At 45.8% G+C, this 11,537-nt stretch overlaps 1 pseudogene; it reads right to left on the reverse strand.

Moving 5' to 3' along the window:
* Positions 1 to 2,813: 2,813 nt before the first annotated feature.
* On the reverse strand, positions 2,814 to 5,995 carry LOC138444685 (homeobox protein NANOG pseudogene; annotated as a pseudogene).
* Between the last annotated feature and the right edge of the window lie 5,542 nt (positions 5,996 to 11,537).

The raw sequence follows: 11,537 nt of genomic DNA on the forward strand, positions 1-11,537 counted from the left end.
ATGAATATTCAGGACTGATTTCCTTCAGGATTGAGTGGTTTGATCTCCTTGCAGTCCAAGGGACTTTCAAGAGTCTTCTCCAACATCACAGTTCAAAAGCATCAGTTCTTCCATGCTCAGCTTTCTTTATGGCCAAACTCTTACATCCATACATGACTACTGGAAAAACCATAGCTTTGACTAGATGGAACTTCATTGGCAAGTAATGTCTCTCCATTTTAGTATGCTGTCCAGGTTGGTTATAGCTTTTCTTCCAAGGAGCAAGAGTCTTTTAACTTCATGGCTGCAATCACCATCTGTAGTGATGTTGGAGCCCAAAAAAATAAAAGTCTGACACTGTTTCCACTGTTTCCCCATCTATTTCCCATGAAGTGATGGGACCAGATGCCATGATCTTAGTTTTCTGGATGCTTAGTTTTAAGACAGCTTTTTCACTCTCATCTTTCACTTTCATCAAGCGGTTGTTTAGTGCTTCTTCACTTTCTGCCGTAAGGGTGATGTCATCTGCATATCTGAGGTTATTGTTATTTTTCCCGGTAATCTTGATTCCAGCTTGTGGTTCACTGAGCCCAGGATTTTGCATGATGTACTCTGCATATAAGTTAAATAAGCATGGTGACAATATACCTCCTTGACGTACTCCTTTCTCAGTTTGGAACCAGTCTGTTGTTCCATGTCTGGTTCTAACTGTTTCTTCTTGACCTACATACAGATTTCTCAGGAGGCAGGTCAAGTGGTCTGGTATTCCCATCTGTTTAAAAATTTTCCACAGTTTATTGTGATCCACACAGTCAAAGGCTTTCACATAGTCAATGAAGCAGAAGTGATTTTTTTTGGAATTCTCTTCATTTTTTTATGATCTAGCAGATGCTGGCAATTTAATCTCTGGTTCCTCTGCCTTTTCTAAATCCAGTTTGAACATCTGGGAGTTCACAGTTCACATACCACTGAAGCCTGACTTGGAGAATTTTTAGCATTACTTTGCTGCTGCTGCTGCTGCTGCTGCTGCTGCTGCTGCTGCTGCTGCTGCTGCTGCTGCTAAGTCGCTTCAGTCGTGTCTGACTCTGTCGGATCCCATAGATGGCAGCCCATCAGGCTCCCCCATCCCTGGGATTCTCCGGGCAAGAACATTGGAGTGGGTCGCCGTTTCCTTCTCCAGTGAATGCTAGCGTGTGAAATAAGTGCAACTGTGTGACAGTTTGAACATTCTTTAGCATTGCTTTTCCTTGGGATTGGAATGAAAATTGACCTTTTCCAGTCCTGTGGCCATGGCTGAGTTTTCCAAATTTGCTGGCATATTGAGTTCAATACCTTGACAACTCCAATAATTTGGCCACCTGATGCAAAAAGCTGACTCATTGGAAAAGACCCTGATGCTGGGAAAGATTGAAGGCAGAAGGAGAAGGGGATGACAGAGGATGAGATGGTTGAATGGCATCACTGACTCAATGGACATGAGTTGAGTAAACTCCGGGAGTTGGTGATGGAGGCCTGGCATGCTGTGGTCCATGGGGTTGCAAAGAATTGGACACGACTGCGTGACTGAACTGAACTGAACTGAACTGACTTTGACAACATCATCTTTTAGATTTGAAATAGCTCATCTGGAATTCTGTCACCTCCACTAGCTTTGTTTGTAAGTGATGCTTCCTAAGGCTCACTTGACTTCACATTCCAGGATGTCTGGCTCTAGGTGAGTGATCATACCATCATGGTTATCTGGGTCATGAAGATCTTTTTTGTATTGTTCTTCTGTGTATTCTTGCCACCTCTTCTTAATATCTCTGCTTCTGTTAGGTCCATACCATTTCTGTACTTTATTGTGCCCATCTTTACATGAAATATTTCCTTGGTATCTCTAATTTTCTTGAAGAGATGTCTGGTCTTTCCCATTCTATTGTTTTCCTCTATTTCTTCACATTGATCAGTTATGAAGGCTTTCTTATCGCTCTTTGCTATTTTTTGGAACTCTGCATTCAGGTGGATATATCTTTTCTTTTCTTCTTTGCCTTTCATTTCTTTTCTCACCTTTTTGTAAGGCCTCCTCAGACAAGTATTTTGCCTTTTTGGATTTCTTCTTCTTGGGGATGGATTTGATCCCTGCCTCCTATAATATGTCACAAACTTTCGTCCACAGTTCTTCAGGCACTCTGTCTATCAGACCTAATCCCTTGAATCTATTTGTCACTTCCACTGTATGATCATAAGGGATTTGATTTATGTCATACTTGAATGGTCTAATGGTTTTCCCTACTTTCTTCAGTTTCAGTCTGAATTTTGCAGTAAGAAGTTCATGATCTGAGCCATGATCACCTCCTGGTGTTGTTTTTGCTGACTGTATAGAGCTTCTCCATCTTCAGCTGCAAAGAATATAATCAATCTGATTTTGGTGTTGACCATCTGGTGATGCTCATGTGTAGAGTTGTCTCTTGTGCACATTAATTAAGTCCTGTCTAACTCTTTTGCAACTGCATGGACTGTAGTCTTCCAGGCTCCTCTGTCCATGGGATTTTCCAGGCAAGAATACTGGAGTGGGTTGCCATTTCTCTCTTCAGGGGATCTTCCCAACCGAGGGCTTGAACTGGTGTCTCCTGCACTGGCAGATGGGTCCTTTACCACTGAGTCACCTGGGAAGCTCCAAAGTAGAAAGGTACAAAATTCTAAAAGAAGAAAAATTCTAGAGAATACAGTCACTGCTCATATTAAAGATAGAATAATATAGCTATCTATAAAAATCCTGACTTTGCATTTATAGAGTAATATGGGGATAAATCCATGATTTGCTGCTGGAAACTCAAATGCTTAGCAGTTTGCTATATTACATTATAGCTTTCTTCAGCAGTCTCCAAAGTGACTTCCAAATAACTGACAGGACAGTTTTGCTGGCCCTAGATCTGGGGCAGCAGGAATTCCTCGATATGTTTGTTGAACTGATTGTTCCAAGTCTGGCTCTTCCAGGCTTGGGGGTACCAGCTCTGACTCTTTCTGGGGTGGTTGCTTCAAGACCAACTGTTCCAGCTCTGGCTGCTCCCAGATGGGATATCCTAGGTCCGTTCACTCTGTATAGGCAGGTTTCCAGAAGAGGTCACCAAGCAGTCCTGTGCCAGAAATAGAAACCCAGGAATTCTGTGGCCCTGAGTCACAGAGTCACTTGTTTTTCTGTTTCTGGAACCAGGGCTTCACCTGTTTGTAGCTAAGTTTCAGGATATTGGAAAGTTCTTCCATCTGCTGGAGGCTGATTCCTGCCTCTGAAGTCTGTCGTTGAGCACAGACACCTGGGTCTGAGTGAACATGGTTCTGATCTTCTCTTTCTTACCTGGGACCTCTCTTCCTTCTTCGCTGCACTTTTCTCGGCAGGTATGGGCAACAGTTTTACTCTGGGGCTTGTGGAAGAATCAGGACTGTCCAGTCTCCTTGTCAAGGGTCTCAGCAGATGACCCTTGCAAGGACACCTGGTTTCCTTCAGGCCCAGAAATTTCAGACATTGGTGAAGAGTCCCTGGAATTGGATGCTTTGGGGCCAAGCAGGCTGGGTCCACACTCATGTTGTGGAGTTGAAGCAGAGAGAGAAAAAACCTGTGAGCTAGATGGTAGGAAGACTTCAGACTTAAGAACCTAGGTAGAAGAGCTTAGAGAAAGGTGAAGACCTCTAGGTGTAAAAGAATTAAGAAGATGGAATGAATGGAATCAACTGTCAGATAACAGGAGCCAACCAGCCCAATCTAGAGAATGGAAAAAAAAGTCTTGATTCTTAAATGAGGTCATACTCTCCAGCAGGCAGGGGTCCCTCCCTTGCCTGCCCCCCTGTCTTCACCCAGAGTACCTGCTGCCCGCCTAATAATGACTGTGACCAAATTGAAATCAGGTGAGAGAGGCTTGCTGAAATGACCCAGTGGAGTTTATGACTCCACCATAAAGTGGATGGTGGAGGTGTGTGATATTGTTGAAAAAGAAATAGAAGATAAAAATCCTCGTCTTCATCTCTATTCTGAGCGGATGTTGTTCCCAGATGCTGTTGTCTTCAGTTTAATAAAAATATTTTGTTGTTGTTTAGCCACTAAGTGGTGTCTGACTCTTTGTGACCCCAAGGACTACAGTCCACCAGGTTCCTCTGTCCACGGGATTTCCCAGCAAGAATACTGCAGTGGGTTGACATTTCCTTCTCCAGGGGAACTTCCTGACCCAGGGATTGAACCAGTGTCTCATACACATGTCTCCTGCATAGTAGGCAGATTATTTACTGCCAAACCACCAATAAAAATACTGTTGTTGTTTAGTCACTCAGTCATGACTGACTCTTTGTGACCCCATGGGCTGCAGCCAGGCCTCCCTGTCCCTCACCATCTCCTGAAGTTTGCCCAAGTTCATGTCCATTGCATCGATGGTGCCATCCAGCCATCTCATCCTCTGATGCCTTCTTCTGTTTCTGCCCTCCATCTTTCCCAGCATCAGGTATTAATAAAAATATTAGTTCTTTGCAAATGTACTGCTCCTCCACCACAAGTAGCCAGTATTTTCTGACTAGAAACTGAGGGAGAGAAGCAGTTCAGCCCCTGGGCCTGGGGGAGGCATCAGTAGGTAAAGGCAGGTGACCCCCGCTGGCACCTGTCCCCAGGCAGCTATTCTTGTGTGGCATTTCCAGGCTAAAAGAAGAAAAAGATTGACAGGAAATGACAGAGGGTGTCAGTTTCTTCCCTGTCCCTGCCCTTTTTTGGTTCCCTTACAACCTCCCTCCCCTTCCCCCATCCTCACTGGGGTCTCCATTTAATCCTGATGTGCTGTAGACACATCCACATGGATGGCTGAGGACTTCCCCAGGGAACATGCTGATGCCAGTACAGTAGCCCTAACACATATTGGGGAGGGGGTCAGCAGTGTGAAGAGGAGAGTGCCAAGTGACTCAAGAGACAGAAAGCACATGATCCTGAGTCCCGCAGTTAACCACTGAGCTGAAAAAACAAAAACCTTCTGGTGGGAAGTAAACATGATATGATCAGTTGTAGGGTGGCCTCTTGTCAAGATAAAGTCCTTGTATGGGGCCTGGGAGGATGCCAGGAGTAGAAGACTCTGGCAGTAGAGAATTCCTGGAGTCAATGCTGTGGGTGGGGTGGAGTGTTTCCCAAGGAACTTGGCTCAGGCTCCTGAGCCCTGTTTCCCCTGAAACTGCTTCCGCTGCTGCTAGAAAGAGTTCAGGACACATGTGGCCCTGAGTATCTAAGGGTGGGGCTGGTGGGGGGCGGTGAGTCTCTCTCTGCAGGTTCCTTGCTTCCTGCCTGAGCTGCTGGACAGAGCTGGCGGAGAGCTGGGAAAATCTGGGATGGGGGTTGGTAAGAGGAAAGACAGGAAGGGGAGGAGGAAGGTGAAGGGAGAAGAAAGGACAAGGGAGCGATTAGGGGACAGTGAGGGGGACCCAGCCTGGAGAGGGGCACAGCAGAGTGCTCCTGGGAGAGGGTTCGCGCCCCGCCCCTCCCCGCCCCTCTCGACCTCCCCACGTCCGTTCAGTATCTCACACTCTTCTCTTCTCACACAAAAAACCACTTCCGTTGGTGTCCCCACTCCCACCTGTTGCACCCCCAGGAGTCCCTCCCCGTGAACAGGCAGGAGGGGACTGAAGGGAAGACAATTGCTCAGAGGCTCCAGGCTGATTGGAAACTGAAGGAGGGAATGCAGCTCAGCCTCTGGGCCCGGGGGAGGCATCAGCAGGTGAAGGCTGGTGACCCCAGCTGACACCTGTCCCCAGGCAGCTATTCTTGTGTGGCATTTCCAAGCTAAAAGAAAAAAGATTGAAAGGAAGTGACCTGGGGGTGTCAGTTTCTTTACTATCCCTGCCCATTTTGGCTCCCTTACAACTTCAGTTCCAGGTCCAGGCCAGGAATAAGCCTGTTCATTTATTCCAAAGTCCAGGCCAAGGAAAGGCCAGTCATAGGAAGTCAGTCGTTATGGCAACCACTCCAACAGCAGCCATCACCAGCCTTGGCCCCATACTCCCCATCCATGTTTCTTCTCCCAGCCCCAACCCTCACAGACACCAGCCCCCTCATACTGCACACTGCCCTCCGTCACCCACACTCCACCCTGACTCTCCAGCTCCACACGCTCACATACCCCTCATACACTCCGTGCTTCTCACTTATACTCCTTCCACCCTTGTGCACAGGAGCCCTCAAGAAATTTTCCATGCAGGTCTCCTCATACCCTCTCCCCACTTTGCACACCCCCACCCCCCACCACACACTCTCTTTCACACACAAGTGCCTGCTTGCCTGCCCTCCACACTCTCCACTCTCTGCCAAGATACGCTGGGCTCCCCTCCCACAAGGACACTGGCTTCCTCACACTGTACACACCGCTTCACACAAATTCCACACAGAAGGCTCCCATCTACGCCCACTGCCATCCAGAAAATTCCCCCTCACAGGCATTTCCCTTCACTGTCTCTCTCCTCTCTGGGGCCCCCAGGGCACCCACCTCTGGGCCCTCTGCATACACATACTGTCCACTCCCCTTCTGTCCCAGGCTCAGCTGTCCACAGTCACACACACACACACACACACACACACACACACACACCATGGAACACCCAATGTCCTGACATACTAATGAGTTGTAGTTGCTCCCCTCACACCCAACACACTCTCCCCAGTGGTCCCTCACTCTCCTCACACTTACCCTCCTCATCACAAATAAGTGTGTCACCGCCACACACACTCCTCTCTTCTGCCCTTCTCCTCTCAGGCACAACCCCCTTTCTATCTCTCTCTCTCTCTCACACACACACACACACACACACACACACTCATACTCTAATGAGTCCTCCCCCAAGACAGGGGGCCCTGCAGCAGTCTCAGAGCCCACACAGAGCTTGGGGTGGTTCTGGGAGAGGCTGGCTGCCAGGACTCTGTCCCAGGGCTGAGCCAGGAATTTTAGGTCTCTACCAGTCAGTCCTAAACTAAATCAACCCTGGATATTCATTGGAAGGACTGACGCTGAAGCTGAAGCTCCAATACTTTGGCCACCTGATACAAAGAACTGACTCATTACAAAAGACCCTGATGCTGGGAAAGATTGAGGGTGGGGCAACAGAGGATGAGATGGCTGGATGGCATCACTGACTCAATGGACATGAGTCTGAGCAAACTCCAGAAGATAGCGGAGGACAGGGATGGCTGGTGTGCTGCAGTCCATGGGGTCACAAAGAGTCGGACATGACTTAGTGACCCAACAACAACCTGGATCCTACCCAAAACGGTGCTTTCTCTTTTTTACTGCTCCAGCCCCACACCTAAAGGAACTCACCAAATGCACTCTTACTAGCGTACAGCCCTGAGACCCCAGGAATAGTCACATTCATGTATTTATCAACCTAAAATTAATTTTTTGTATATTGTGCCAAATAGAAATTCCTTCTTATTTACATCATTAACCAGTTATCCCTTTCCTGTGTACTGATCAGCACACCCTTCACTGCTATTTCTTGCCACACCTACTAGATGTCAAGTTTCGAGACATCCCTGGGTCAATTTCTTTGCTGTTTTCTAAAACTGGTCCCCTGTCTGCATTATAACTCACCAACTACCATTTGGTGTTGGGATTGCAGCTCAAGAAGATGCTGGCTGGGTTGGAAGTGAAGTCCTTTCATAAAAATTACCAGACTCAGCAGCTTAAAACAATCAAAAGTTATTCTTTTGCAGCTGTGGAAAATAGAAGTCTGAAATAATTTGTGTCCTTGATTACAGGAGTTTTAATAAAAACTTGTGATTCTCATCAGAAAAGAAAAATGTACAGCATCTTCATAATTGAGTTAACTGATTTTTTTCCAGACAGGAGAAAACTTCCAATTTGTCTAGATATTAGTGAAAGCTGAGATATTAATTTTTTGTTGAAATGTGACACCCCTACAGTTTAGTGCACAAATCTCAACAAATGGCCAGTCAGTCAGTTCAGTTGCTCAGTCATGTCTGACTCTTTGAGACCCCATGGACCCCAGCACGCCAGGCCTCCCTGTCCATCACCAACTCCCGGAGTACACCCAAACTCATGTCCATTGAGTCGGTGATGCCATCCAACCATCTCATCCTCTGGCATCCCCTTTTCCTTCTGCCCCCAATCCCTCCCAGCATCAGGGTCCTTTCTAATGAGTCAGCTTTTTGCATCAGGTGGCCAAAGGATTGGAGTTTCAGCTTCAACATCAGTCCTCCCAATGAACACCCAGGACTGATCTCCTTTAGGGTGGACTGGTTGGATCTCCTTGCAGTCCAAGGGACTCTCAAGCGTCTTCTCCAACACCACAGTTCAAAAGCATCAATTCTTCAGCGCTCAACTTTCTTTATAGTCCAGCTCTCACATCTATACATGACCACTGGAAAAACCATAGCCTTGACTAGACAGACTTTGTTGACAAAGTAATGTCTCTGCTTTTGAATATGCTGTCTCGGTTGGTCATAACTTTCCTTCCAAGGAGTAAGCATCTTTGAATTTCATGGCTGCAATCACCATCTGCAGTGATTTTGGAGCCCAGAAAAAAAAAAAAAAGTCAGCCACTGTTTCCATTGTTTCCCCATCTATTTCCCATGAAGTGATGGGACCAGATGCCATGATCTTCGTTTTCAGAATGTTGAGCTTTAAGTCAACTTTTTCACTCTCCTTTTTCACTCTCAAGAGGCTCTTTAGTTCTTCTTCACTTTCTGCCATAAGGGTGGTGTCATCTACATATCTGAGTTTATTGAGATTTCTCCCAGAAATCTTGATTCCAGCTTGTGCTTCTTCCAGTCCAGCGTTTCTCATGATGTACTCTGCACATAAGTTAAATAAGCAGGGTGACAATATACAGCCTTGATGCACTCCTTTTCCTATTTGGAACCAGTCTGTTGTTCCATGTGCAGTTCTAACTGTTGCTTCCTGACCTGCATATAGGTTTCTCAAGTGGCAGGTCAGGTGGTCTGGTATTCCCATCTCTTTCAGAACTTTCCACAGTTTATTGTGATCCACACAGTCAAAGGCTTTGGCATAGTCAATGAAGCAGAAATAGATGTTTTTCTGGAACTCTCTTGCTTTTTCCATGGTGCAGCGGATGTTGGCAATTTGATCTCTGGTTCCTCTGCCTTTTCTAAAACCAGCTTGAACATCTGGAAATTCACGGCTTACGTATTGCTGAAGCCTGGCTTGGAGAATTTTAAGCACCACTTTACTAGCATGTGAGATGAGTGCAATTGTGCAGTAGTTTGAGCATTCTATGGCATTGCCTTTCTTTGGGATTGGAATGAAAACTGACCTTTTCCAGTCCTGTGGCCACTGCTGAGTTTCCCAAATTTGGTGGCATATCGAGTGCAGCACTTTCACAGCATCATCTTAGAGGATCTGAAAAAAGCTCAACTGGAATTCCATCACCTCCACTAGCTTTGTTCATAGTGATGCTTCCTAAGGCCCACTTGACATCACATTCCAGGATGTGTGGCTCTAGGTAAGTGATCACACCATTGTGATTATCTTGGTCATGAAGATCTTTTTTGTACAGTTCTTCTGTGTAGTTTTGCCACTTCTTCTTAATATCTTCTGCTTCTGTTAGGTCCATACCATTTCTGTCCTTTATCAAGCCCATCTTTGCATGAAATGTTCCCTTGGTATCTCTAATTTTCTTGAAGAGATCTCTAGTCTTTCCCATTCTGTTGTTTTCCTCTATTTCTTTGCATTGATCACTGAAGAAGGCTTTCTTATTTCTGCTTGCTATTCTTTGAAACTCTGCATTCAAATGGGTATATCTTTCCTTTTCTCCTTTGCTTTTCGCTTCTCTTCTTTTCACAGCTATTTGTAAGGCCTCCTCAGACAGCCATTTTGCTTTTTTGCATTTCTTTCTCTTGGGGATGGTTTTGATTCTTCTCTCCTGTATAAAGTCACGAACCTCCATCCATAGTTCATCAGGCACTCTGTCTATCAGATCTAGTCCCTTAGATCTATTTCTCACTTCCACTGTGTAATCATAAGGGATTTGATTTAGGTCATCCCTGAATGGTCTAGTGGTTTTCCCTGCTTTCTTCAATTTCAGTCTGAATTTGGCAATAACGAGTTCATGATCTGAGCCACAGTCAGCTCCTTGTCTTGTTTTTGCTGACTGTATAGAGCTTCTCCATCTTTGGCTGCAAAGAATATAATCAATCTGATTTCAGTGTCGACTACCTGGTGATGTCCTTGTGTAGAGTCTTCTCTTGTGTTGTTGGAAGAGGGTGTTTGCTATGACCAGTGCATTCTCTTGGTAGAACTCTATTAGCCTTTGTCCTGTTTCATTCTGTACCCTAAGGCCAATTTGCCTGATACTCCAAGTGTTTCTTACTCTTGATTTCCTACTCTTGCGTTCCAGTCCCCTATAATGAAAAGGACATCTTTTTTGGGTGTTAATTCTAAAAGGTCTTGTAGGTCTTCATAGAGCTGTTCAGCTTCTTCAGTGTTCCTCATCGGGGCATAGACTTGGATTACCATGATATTGAATGGTTTGCCTTGGAAATAAATAGAGATCATTCTGTCATTTTTGAGGTTGCATCCAAGTACTGCATTTTGGACTCTTTTGTTGACTATGATGGCTACTCCATTTTTTCTAAGGGATTCCTGCCCACAGTAGTAGATATAATGGTCATCTGAGTTAAATTCACCCATTCCAGTCCATTTTAGTTTGCTCATTCCAAGAATGAGAGATGTTCACTTTTGTCATCTTCTGTTTGACCACTTCCAATTTGCCTTGATCATGGACCTGACATTCCAGGTTCCTATGCAATATTGCTCTTTACAGCATTAAACCTTGCTTCTATCACCAGTCGCATGCCCAACTGGGTGCTGTTTTTGCTTTGGCTCCATCCCTTCCTTCTTTCTCGAGTTATTTCCCCACTGATCTCCAGTAGCATGTAGGGCACCTACGGACCTGGGGAGTTCATCTTTCAGTGTCCTGTCTTTTTGCCTTTTCATACTGTACATGGGGTTCTCAAGGCAAGAATAGTGAAGTGGCTTGCCATTCCCTTCTCCAGTGGACCACATTCTGTCAGACCTCTCCACTATGACCCGCCCATCTTGGGTGGCCCCAGACAGGCATGGCTTGGTTTCATTGAGTTAGAGAAGGCTGTGGTCTGTGAGATCAGATTGGCTAGTTGTCTGTGATTGTGGTTTCCGTCTGTCTGCCCTCTGGCGCCCTCTCTTAGTGTCTACTGTCTCACTTGGGTTTCTCTTACCTTGGAAGTGGGGTATCTCTTCACAGCTGTTCCAGCAAAGCACAGATGCTGCTCCTTACCTTGGATGTGGGTACCTCCTCTTGGCTATTTAATCAATAGAAATTGATAAGAGGCCAGACGAGAAATTCAGGCTAAGTTTTATTGGTGTTCCTATAACTAGGGTCTGGCTGCTTCCCGCTCAAAAGCCATTAAAGAGGTCATGTTGATGGAAAGGAAAGTTTGCCTTATTTTGGATGCCAGCAATGGTGGAGGGGAAGTGGGTAGGGGACTTCCATGGTGGATCAGTGGTAAAGAATCTGCCCAGAATCCACCCATCAATGCAGGA

The sequence above is a fragment of the Ovis canadensis genome, chromosome 8, assembly GCF_042477335.2.
Source record: "Ovis canadensis isolate MfBH-ARS-UI-01 breed Bighorn chromosome 8, ARS-UI_OviCan_v2, whole genome shotgun sequence".
Classification (NCBI taxonomy): Eukaryota; Metazoa; Chordata; class Mammalia; order Artiodactyla; family Bovidae; genus Ovis; species Ovis canadensis.